Consider the following 12,061-nt stretch of genomic DNA (forward strand, 5'->3'; position numbering starts at 1 on the left):
AAAACGAAAGCCCTACGTTTCCATTGCTTATTATACGTGCAGTGGTGGGCAGAAGGGCTGCGACATTTGTTTTTTTAATGAGTTTAGGAACGCGCATTTAGATTCAGGGTTACGTCCCAAAAATCTTCTTCTCCGAGGAATGTTTTACACGACTGCCATTCCGAAACCATTTTGAGCGCTTCCGATCTATTTCTCGAGTAAAATTTTCCCCATAGAAAATGTTTCGAAATGTAAACCTGAATCTAAACGCGCATTTCTAAGGTCATTTCCAAAAATTGTTGCGATCATTCTGTACGTCACATGAATATATACGCATTAAGGTGGCTCCTGCACTGAGAAAAATGATTAAATATCCGATTAAATATAATCGGATAATCCAATTACGTAATAACAAACGGATATATATCCAATTAAATTGTATATCCGATGAAAAATATGATCGGTTTTGCATGCTAGGTTATATATGCACATTTAAAAACATATTAAAAAATATATGATATTGTCAAGTCTCAAAGAGCTGTCAAATTTCCTTCAAACATTGTATCTTTTGACTTTACTAATAAGTTTTACTTGCAAAGGTCGGTAACCTCATATACTTAATAGCACATTTGAATCCACGCGACATTTATTATGTTCATATCGTTTTTTGTTACGATCTACTTTTTCTATAAAATAATATTAACCCACAAAGTGTTTCTGCGAGCGATCGGCCCAAAACTCCTATCCCAGTGAACACCAAGTAATAGTTACATAATATCAATATTATAATTTCCTACTTAACAATGTGAATGTAATGTAACACATGGGTGTTATATTACATTTATCTTGTTGAGTAGGAAATTATAATATTAATGTTATGCAACTGTTACTTGGTGTTTACTGGAATGTTAAAAGATACAACTTTAACATTTTTTTCTTTACTTTATTTCATCGGCGACCGGGTCTGAAATTTCGCGTACTGCTAGATAAAATTTACAACTACAACATACTTAAATTTCAATTTTTTCTACTTTTGGTCGGTTTATGCAGGAGCCACCTTAAGAAATTCCTATAAATCAAATTTTTTAAACTGCACAGAGTCTACAGCTCCAGGAAGAAGTATATATCTAATTGTAAAAATGAAGCAAATTGTCATAGAGAAACTGGTATGACAAGATACACTTCGAAACTGTTATTTAGGGCAAAACTCGCCGTAATTTCGTAAAAATCCACAACTCGATCCTCCTCCGATTCTGTCTTTTTCTTTCTACCATTACAGGCCGTCAGAATTGCGTCATGCCATCTCAGAATTTCCCTTATGCAATCGAACGTAATCGGCCGGCGAGGACCTTACGAGGCCGTTCTCGCGTGCGCACGCCGTAATCGCATTTCGCTAAAATATATAAACGTTCGCGTTATGTTAAAAAAATATCCGCAAAGATATTTCCCGGCGCATTATTCATGCGGGGCATTCAAATCTTTTTATCTCAAACGATTCGGTTTACTGCGATCATTATTGACCGCAAACGCACAGGTGTTCGCTATCGATCGGCTTGACCAGTTTAGTAAACGCTTCGCGTGATCACGATTGGATCGATCTTTCCTCATTGCGAAAGTGCCACGTCCGGTTAAGAATCTGAATCCGTTCGGACAAATCGAGCAAGTTTTAATTACGGCTTTCCCAGGTGGAAAATCACCATTGTCGTTTAGCCCGTTCTCGTTTGTAACAATAGACGATCTATTTCTTCCGACATCTTAATTCTGGATATAGTTTTCCTTAAGTGGCACACGAATAGACGTATTTTTCATTTCATTGTCAAACTGTCGTCCAAGTGGGGCGCGTTTAAATACGATTTACTCCGTTTAACATTATCTGCGATTCTTAAACTATTTTGAGATTTCAGTTTGACGTTTGACACTATATTTAGATGTAATTCGCGAACGCGCTTGCATTAGAGCGCGCTTGCGTTTGCGCATTTGCGTCATCGCCGCGTGACGGAACTCGGCGGAGAAAGCGCGTTCGCCGAAAAGAGCCACGGAAAGAGGTTTTGCGTATCCCCGAGCGTGGCGAAGAGGGAGAGGACCGTGTGGGAAACCCCGGAGGGTGGCAGATACAAAAATGACAGAGGGTCTGGTGACGTCCGCCCGACCACTTTGTCCACATCGCTCAGCCGCGAGAAAAAGAGAAAGGAGGAAACGCGGGCAAGGGGGAAAAAAGGGAGCAGGATTTACGTCAGAAAAGAAAGAAGCAGGACCGCGCGAAAGTGCAGTGGCACTTACGCTACCCCGTGAGATGCACGCCAGTAACGACTTGCCTTTTTCCCGCGCCCAAGGAATTCATTTCAATACGTTCGTTTATCAGCAACATAATTACAGCGCGACAGCAAATTGGATTACAGATTTATTTTAATGAACATTTTAAGATGCTCGTTTCCACTTTGAACCGGTAACGTTTCAAATTTAACACTACTTTGGCCTTCCTGGGAGAAATTCTGGTGCAAGAGTTTCAAAATAATAAAGAGAAGGCAAATTGTATAATGAACACTGTGCCGTGTCTTCAGAAATAAATTTGTTTAATCTAACGAGCCTTTTTCAATGCCAACAAGTTAATTTCGCGCTTTATGCGGGAGATGGAAATAACAGGTCGCTGTCGTGCCATTACCGAGGAATTTTCGCGTGTTTCCGCTCGATCGGCAGAAAATCATTATTTTATCGCCGATGAAGCATTATCTTCCGGCAATCGGGGTAATAATTGTCCACCGTGGCCGAGTCGGTCCCGAAGATATCCCATTGTTCGAAGGATCCTGGCTCGAGATACCCAGATATTTTTCATCGTCCCGTATCTTCGTAACGTTCGCGTATTGCGACCACCCCGTGGTATCTCGCATGAGGTCTCTGGAGCATACTTAGGCATCGTGCACACTGAACGGCGTTCGGTTTCTCGCTGTCCCAACGCTGCCGCGTCGAGGTCTTGCGATAAATAAATTGCTAGTTGAAAAATTTTACGAGGCCAAATGTACAAAATCCCATAAAATCCAGTTCTGTGATGTCGCCGGCTTCATCATTTCTTAATCTAAGGAAAGTCAAACGGCGTCTCTATACCCACGTCAATAGTACCGTCGCATTTGTACAGTGATGGACAGAATGCAACTCTTTTTTTAATGAGTTTAGAAACGCGCATTTAGACTCAGGGTTACGTTCCGAAACATTTTCTCTGAGGAAAATTTTACTCGAGAAATAGACCGGAAACGCTCCAAGTGGTTTCGGAGTGACCGTCGAGTAAATTATTCTTCGGAGAAGATTTTCGAGCGTAACCCTGAATCTAATTGCACGTTCTTAAACTCATTAAAAAAAAGTGTCGCCGCCATTCTGCCCGTACACTGTACACACACGCGTCGTTCGTATTTCCGAGAATTTGGTCTCCGGGAATCTTGGAACAATTAATTCGGTTAATTAACGCGTCGCTTTGTTATCCTGAAGAAAGAGCAAACGACGGCCATCGACGTATCGATTATGGGCGGGTTTTCATAGTCAGATCTTACGTTCAAGATCGTCTTGAGATATTCCGTAGCCAATGAAATGCTCCGTGCAGCATCTTTAGATAAATTCAAGACGGTCTTGAATATAAGATCTGACTATGAATGCCGGCCTAAGAGTTTCTTTTTTTTTTTCGTCCGATCATCCGAGTATCCTTCGCTCGGCTTTCAGATCCCGCAGGCATACACCGCTTTCGGCGATCAACGACTTCTGCCGCGGTGCGATACGTGCAATGCGATCGTGCTGTGAGCGCACTGTCTGGCGGCAGAAACAACGATAATTACGATCGGAGCGATCGTGCCGGCCATTATCTATCGCGCGGCGCATACGATGCGGTTCTCGCGAAAGGTTACAACACGCCACCGCGGCTCGTATTGTAACCTTTGCGAGGCGTTCTGTCGCAATCCCTCACAATACGCGCGCGCGTTCGCCGCCGCCGCCGAGTACTCGCTCTCGCGCGCCTGACGCTTTATCACAATCTGAATTAATAGTGCGCCGCGGCGATTTTTTAATAATCCCGCTGATTTATGGAACGCACGCCGCGGCGTTGCGATCGCGGCGCGCGCTCGACTTTTTTTCCACTCCTCTCCTTTCTTCTTCCTCCCTCGTCCGTCCGCGGGCCTTCATATCGGCGGGAATAATGAAGATCGTCGGCTTGCGCGAGACGATCCGCTCGCAAGAGGAGCGAATTTCACGCCTATTACGCTATTCGCGCCACTTTATCACTCGCGCTGCCCCGCCAAGGGAAACGTCTAATCGTGATTGCGAAAGCCAAATCTCGCCGCGTTCAACTCGCGAAGCTTAAGCGGGAAGATATTTGCTAGAAGCGGAGAATCGTTATAACTTTTTTTTCACGTATAAAGAATGTCTAATTACACGCGCTATTAAGTTGCAAATGCGCGAGGAGTTTCTCGCTGAAAGTTCGCCGAGGGAGCCGTCTTTGAAATAAGCGAATAAAAGATTCTAGATGCTGGTTCTACACCTTTTACACCTTTTGCATTTAGAACTGCCAATTCGTGGAAAACATTTGTGCGATACACAAATTATGAGGCTTGTGCGTACAGCTCGAAGGTGCTCCACTGTTCGCACTAAATCGGAGAACAGCATGGTAGCGCTGAAACTAGGTGCACAAAAGCCACATAATTTATATAGTGCCTAAATGTTTCCATGAACTAACAACTCTAGGTGCGAAAGGTGCAAAAAGTACCGAATGATCGGAAAGATCGGAAAGTTTGCCAATCCTCCCACGCGCGGTCGCGGTTGTGAGCCGATCTTAACGCGATCGGCGTTTATTGAGAAGCAGCCGTGATACAGGATAGAAGAAGAGCGTAGCGGTGGTGCTCGGCGCGGAGAGGGAGGAGGAGCGGACGGGCGTCCACCTTCTCTTCAGGGTGCTCTTACCGTGCGTAAATATAGGGCATACCACGTAGCGAGTGCACCGCGGAGGGTGACCCCGATGACCCGAGTGGTACCCAAAGGCAGCCAGCCTCGATGAAGAGGACGAGCGCGCGAGAGGAGCGTGAGGGGAGCGAGGGGAGGTGGATGCGAGGGAGGAACGAATCGTCGAGCCGGTCCAAATGGAGAAAAAGGGCGGACTCGCCAAAGAGGAAAAGAAGAAGAACGGGAGGACGGCGAGGGAACGAAGAGAGAGAGAGAGAGAGAGAGAGAAGGAGCGAGCGAGGGCGAGGGGGAGGAAGGAGATGGTACGCTAAAGAGACGTACGTTCCCACACGAACCCCCCAAGATGCGTCCTGCCATGGTCGGGCCTCCTGGACCCCCGATGCCCAGAAGCTGATAAAAACAGCTACAAAACTGCCTACCGGTGTTTTCTGCCTTTTGCTCCTGCATTACTCCCTCTTACTGCCATCTCTCTTCGACACCTTCTTCCGCTCGATCCACGCTCTCCCTCGCGCTCGTTTAATCTAATCTCGACGGCCAGATCGAATGTATTCTCAAAATGATTGTTCCATAATCGCAATTATGAGACAGTTTTCAGCATATATTCTCTTGAGAAATATATGTATATTTATTATGCCGAGTGAGAGCAGTGAAGCAGCTGTTCGTAACATTTCGTGCGTGATCGACGCTTATTGCTAATCGTCTCTCCGACTTATATTCAGAATTAATAACGATTCTGATCTATTAATCATTATAACTTAATAAAATTAAGGTCCCTCATCTCTGCTGAAAAATTGTTTAATTAATCTGACGTCATCAAACAGGGACAATTGCGGCAGGGATCAGGAGCCAAAGATACACGGAAAAAACAAGACGTATCAACAAAATCAGTGTAAATGAAGTAAAATCGTTGAAACAACATCAGTATTAATGAATGAAAAACATCAGACATGTCTTAATAATCTGGAGATTTAGTTCGATGTTTAAAATTCATATCCATATTCATGTTTGTGGCAGCCCGTGACGTTAACGTTTAATTCGAGCAACTTCATTTTCTTATATTCAACATCTTTTTTTCCACGTAGGAATTGAAGCGTCGGCTGTCGGGGATGAAGCTTCGATTGGCTCTGACAGCTAGACAGCGGACAGTGCGTAATGCTTGCGTATACGCGCTCTTTCTGAATTTATCCCCGTTGCGTCGGCGCTCGTATTGTCGGGATTGCGACACAGATTTACGCCGTGGGAATCAACGACGGCGATGGGTCTTGCAGCCGGCGCGCCGCGCAATTCCATCGTCGGATGCGATCGCCGCGATGGCGGCGTGAGTCACACATGTGGCCGTTGCTACACTTTCTACGATACCGTGTGGAAAGAGAGTCGAGAGTACGTGCGCGCGAGCCAAATTGCGAAACTATCGCCGATCGGCAGGCTTATTATTGGGAAGGCACGCCGAGCTGCGTTTGCGCGCGCAACCGAGTCAGAGACAGAGATAGAGAAAGGAAGAGAGGGAGAGATAGAGAGTAATCAGTCTGGAAAGTGACGCGTGAAATTGCAACTACGATAAGCCCCGCGCGCGGAGATACACGACGCAACGGAAGTGATTAACGTGATTTTTAGCCCACCGCGTCATGCCGCCTCTCATTGGTACCGTCGTGACGCCGATCTCCCCTTCCTACGATCGCGACGGGAATCACTTGATCTCGGCTATCGGAAAATCCGTGGCTCGTCTTGCTTACGTCGCGAGAAACGCCGTGTGAGAAAATTATCGATACGCCCCGACACCGCATCCCACAGTTAAGGGAATCCCTCGGCTATCTTTTGTACCGACACAGTCAAATATAGTTTTTGCGTTCTCAATTCGAATTAAAAAGGCAAAAATTATATTTGACTGCGTCGGTAAAAAAAGATAGCCGGGGGATCCTCTTCAGACGCGACATTTCACGTTCAAAAGAGACAAACGTTGCTCTCGAGATTAATTGAAGGCTCCCGCGCGAGTCACTTTTCTCAAAATGGAGTTTCTCGACTTTCATCCCTCTTGGAGACCTTCAATCACTCGAGAGCAGACAAATGTGTGTATAAGTTGAAATAAACGGGCGCAATTTTTAATGTTTCTTATGTCAATACAAAAACAATGCAACGGCCATTATTGATTCCACAACGTTTCCTGCAGGTCTACTCAACAAAGTTGCCGTCTAAAGAAACCCGTCTGACGTTACGTAACGTTATCGATAATTGCACGGCTTATCCTTCTCGTGCCGATGTATAAATCGATTGTGCGCGTCTAAAAAAATACACGACGATCGTCGCCGCTAATACAATGTTAAGACATCGATCGTCTCGGAGAGCATCGGTGACGTTTCCAAGCACCAACGTACTTGAAAAATTTCAAGACGATCGTATCTACTCCTTGTTTTCCCTCCTTACATGATCTTCCATACGGTACCGAAGTGTATCGCGAGATCGTATCGCGGATCTCGGATCACGTCGATTTAACAGTTCGAGCGATAAATTAAGCGTTGCACGATGTTGCACAATGCGAAAACGAACATCCCATGTATTTTAGTCAAGTTAAGCGCGCAATAATTATCTGATCTAGCAAACATCGAGCGTACATATCTCGCGGCGAGATAAACTTCTAAACTTCGTTGATTTAATTCTAAGGTGAATGCCCAATTTAATCGATGTTCTATTTAATTTTATTTTTCGGATGCGCTTCTTGTATCAGAGAGATAGAAGAAAAATAACTTTATATGCAATTATGCAATTCTAAACTGACTAGTTTCATATTATATTCCCGAAATAAGTTTAATTCTATAGAAACGCGGAGGGAATTTTCTCTTAAAATTTATCTCGAAAAGCATGTAATCGCAGGACAACGTGGCATCTTGAAGAACTTTCTGAGAGTTTTTTGTGAAATTCTACCGTACATTCTACCAGACAAATGTATACTAATTGTACGCACAATTTTTATTAGTAAATGTATGGTAAAATTTCAAAGAAACTTATAAAATTCTTCGAAATGCCGTATTGTCCCACGATTCCATGATTTTCAGGAAATTAATAAATTAATAATAATTAATAAATTTTAAGAAAACCCTCTGTGAACAAACGCGTTCAGTTTCGTCCTTGCTTCAGGACGGTAAATTAATTTCGTAATCATTCGACATTAATTTGACACTCCGCATGCGTTCGGCGGAAGACAAAAATTACGAGCGTTAATAAAAATACTCATTAATCGCAATTATCCGGCGCGCGGAGGATTTGTTCGAGTACTCCTTCCTTTTCTTCAACTCGGTGAAAGTACTGGATACGCTCGAGCTCCGTTAATTTATTTAAATTGCCACAGTCTCTCTCTCTCTCTCTCTCTCTCTCTCTCTTTCTCTCTCGTGCTTCCCAGCGATTCGACTCGCCATTGTCGGTGAACCATCGTTAGTTATTGGCACGTAATTTCGTTTCACAGATTTTTGTGGCGTCGACGTCGAAATTAATATTGAAACTTCCCCCCCAATCTCGTATCGTTATACTCAAAGATTGTAACATTTGAATCGCTTTAAATTAACAAACAAAACGGCGCGAAGGAGTCACGATAAAATAGCCAGCGAAAGTGCAAATTGCAATTCGCGAATGTAATTGTACCGATAATATCTGTATCTTGTTTACCGCACGTTTTGAGACGCGTCTATATTCACGCGTGTCCGTCTTATGCAAAACAATTTTTGCAACACACACACGTCCGCCATAACACACGTACATATCTTGCAACTCAAATTATCCACTTATCTGTGATTAAAATCGTATTCGTAAGATAACTGAGAGGCTCGACCTTAAATATTATTATCGAATCTGCAATTACACAACGCGTAAAATCGGTACTTGAGAATATGCCGAAAAATTAATATGTTGCAATATTAATATTTGTAAAGGTAGGAAAACTAGCTAACTCTAAACCGGTCGATAGAGAAAATAGTCGTTAAGATATCGTAGAAGATTCTGTACACTTTCAATAGTCTCGGCTGCCGAGGTAAAAAAACCATTTTTCTATATAAATTTATGAAGAAATCTTCGGTGCTAAACGCGTCTCATCGCGCGGTGCAAAAAAAAGCTTGAAAAAGCATCGAACAAACAGATTAATCTCAAAGTCGAAAAACTCTCGAGGGGGAAAAGCACACGAACGACAGTCATTTTTGTTTCTTTCGGGGAACCCCGATTTATCATATTCATCGATTTGTATCGTACATTCGCGCGCACGATTATGTGGACCACTCGAGAGCTCCATTAATAATTTGCATATCCTTGCTTTTTGTCACAAAGGAGAAAACCCGTCGACCTGTTCTCCGCGGTAAAAATACCACGTAAAAGCGCCCGTATCGAGTCAATTACGATTAATCTCTGTCAGTCCGACATATAGAACCGAGATACAGAAGTGGGAGATTCGCGTCATTTTCCACTGTTTGGTCATTTGACCACAGCCTCGAGTACATTATGACGTGAGTAATTAATGTTAACAGAATCAAACTACCGGCCAGTCTTTTCGCAATAACGAAAGGCGAAAAACAGAGTGAATATCGAAGAAGTTTATTGCGTTTTACTGCGTTCGCATTAATAATAATATCAGATCGAGATTAACATCTGCGCGATGTAAAATTAAAAGTACGTTCGCGTTTTTTTTTGTCGATATACGTAAGTGGGTATTTTACTACTGTAAGTAATCAGTTGTTAGTCGGTTTTTGCGCGTGGTAAAGTTTGTCTTAAACGTTCGATTGATTATATATCAGAGCTAATTAAACATTGAAATTCCTTATTCTCTCAATATGTGAATTTTTCTCTTTTATCAGAAACCATCTTAGGAAAACGAAGCCTATTGATTCAAGTACCACAAGACAGCATCACACCAAGTTACAAAATGAGACAGAACTTCCGAGCTATTTATATTTCGTTTTTTACATGTACGTAAGAGTGGTGTTAAACAAAAGAAGGAAGTTTGTGCACAGCAGATATACATGCATGTATGTACATACATGTGTAATTAAATAAAATAGGGAAGGTAGTGAGACAGAGTACGTAAACATTTAAACTGATTTAAGCCAGTCCGATGAAGCAAAACTTTTATAAACTAATGCAGTATTATAGCGAATTCGATTGGTTAGGTATAGAATTGGTTAGGTATAGAAAAAATTCAATTTTCTTTAAATGTCTTATTTCGTTATATTACTTAATTTTAATTTCTCTTGCGATTAAAATTAATCAAAGAGCGAATTCGGTTGCTTGCACTAGTGCGCACTGAGTGCACACGAAGGCTCGTTTACAGTTAATTTTTGTATCAGTGAATCGTTTTAAATATTTTTTGAAATATTTCGCAGCCAGTAAAATGTATAGCATCCATACGGATCATTTTTCGACTAAATACTCTTCGAACATGTATTTAAGACAAAGTTAGATATAAGAACTGACTATAAACAAGCCTTTAGCGTGCACTCAGTGCGCACTAGTGCAAGCAACCGAATTCGCTCTTTGATTAATTTTAATCGCAAGAGAAATTAAAATTAAGTAATATAACGAAATAAGACATTTAAAGAAAATTGAATTTTTTCTAACATCTATACATATGTATATTGTATAAATATGTATATACATATGGTGCTCAGTATTTGGGGGATTGATTTTAGAATCTAAACGTAAATTGCACTACGAGCTCTTTCAATAAAAAGGAAATATAAATAGAGATCCTGTTCCGGAACATTTAGAGCGCATAAACATAAATTATATGTATTATGTTTATCTGGTAAATTAATGACAACGTAACATAAAGAGGCAAGATAATGAATGCAAGGCCATCTAGTGCTTCGTGCATAAAATACGATTATATAAATTCCATGTATTATTTCAGTAATATATTTAGCGTGCGTCGGAAAAGTTGCTTGCTACTTTTCCGATCGTCCAAAGTTATCGACGTCATTCATTGGCCCGCAGATCCAGGCGAGACCTGGGCTGCTTTCGCGAGAAGATCAAAATGATCCGGATTAAAATGACCCTGTGCTATGATTGGTCAAATCTGAAATTTCGTAGCATCACATTGAAATTTTATTCAATGAAATTCCAGATTTGACCAATCATAGCACACGGTCATTTTAATTCAGATCATTTTGATCTTTTCGCGAAAGCAGCTCAGGCGTTTCCGTACCTCGATTACCGACTCACTTCGCCCCATAGGTGCGAGTCCAGACTAAACGTATCCGCTTTTATCGACAGACTTGGACGAATGCTCGTGCGAATCGTTCGAACGGTCGTGTCGAGTAGACGGAAAGGCGAATAGGAACGATCCGCGGGATAAAGTTCACGCAGGAATAATGCATAAATGTACTCACCGGAGGGTTGCTGCGCCGTTGCCCGATGCCTCCCAGGCCGTCGCTTCCTCTCCGATTCCTCCATTTGGCACCGGCACTCGGCACAACGCGGCACTCGCGAGAGAGAAGCCAATTATTTCCAAGTGACGCGCGACACGGCACTCCCGGCGTTAACCGACGCGAGCTCCGCTACGACGATCGCGCGCGGGAATGCGAGCCGCCACGATGGCGTCGCGCGAAATTGCGGGAACGTTACGGCGAGAAGGACTCGGAGATACGCGAGGCTCGACGCGTCTCGCAAGCGAACGCGAGCGTTCGACGGGGCGATCTCGCGCCGACGTCTCTGTCGCCGCGCGTCACGCGTGTCTACACGCGCGGGGGAGACGCGAGTTAAGATTGAAGCTCGGACACTCGCGGCGCCGCGAGAATCCGGCTACGAGGAAGATTCCGGCCGGGGGATTTCTCGCGAGACTCTCACGCGTCGCGCTAGCTCGCCGACGCGTCAATACCAAACGATCCACGCCCGCGATTAGCTCAACTTGGTCAGCACTGGACTCACCATCGTCCGCGTCGTGAAATACGTCGCCGCCGACCGACGGGCGCGGGAGACCGGTCCGCTGCGTGTCCGCGACGCTCCGCGATGCTTCTCGAACAGACCAACATGGCGCCGGTAACCGGCGACCCCCGCGCTGCTGCGCGACACTACGCGAGTCGAGTCAGCGACGCCACTCGAGTGTGTCCACTTTTGATGTCACTCGCGCAGCGTATCTCAAGTAAACGCGTAAATTCACCTGCTTTTTATC

The 12,061-nt window shown here is 43.6% G+C and overlaps 1 pseudogene; it reads right to left on the bottom strand.

Moving 5' to 3' along the window:
* Nucleotides 1-1,738: 1,738 nt before the first annotated feature.
* On the bottom strand, nucleotides 1,739-11,343 carry LOC105567675 (annotated as a pseudogene).
* Nucleotides 11,344-12,061: the final 718 nt, after the last annotated feature.

This window comes from Vollenhovia emeryi, unplaced genomic scaffold (assembly GCF_000949405.1).
Source record: "Vollenhovia emeryi isolate VEMERY1.0 unplaced genomic scaffold, V.emery_V1.0 DF939136.1, whole genome shotgun sequence".
Taxonomy (NCBI): Eukaryota; Metazoa; Arthropoda; class Insecta; order Hymenoptera; family Formicidae; genus Vollenhovia; species Vollenhovia emeryi.